The following is a 287-nucleotide window of genomic DNA, read 5'->3' as shown; positions in this document are numbered from 1 at the left end:
TTTTCGTCAAGAACCTTCACTGGAACTCGAAGGTCCAGCTGATCTTCGGAAATAAGCTCCTGAGCAACGATGATAACTACATTACTCTCTGCTCTATCTATTCAATCATCTGTTTATTTACTTACTCATCTATCTCTGAGCCACCGAATCCCACACGGGACGACACTCCTGCGTTGGTTTTTGCACTCGACAAGAGCAGCTATCTCACGCAGCATCGCCAACACCCTAGGACTAAGACTTGCCTTTCTTTCTTGATCTTTTTTTCCCTTGACTCACTGACTCCTTGC

Source organism: Penaeus monodon, chromosome 33 (genome assembly GCF_015228065.2).
Source record: "Penaeus monodon isolate SGIC_2016 chromosome 33, NSTDA_Pmon_1, whole genome shotgun sequence".
In the NCBI taxonomy this organism is placed as follows: Eukaryota; Metazoa; Arthropoda; class Malacostraca; order Decapoda; family Penaeidae; genus Penaeus; species Penaeus monodon.
This window is presented reverse-complemented; position numbering follows the sequence as displayed.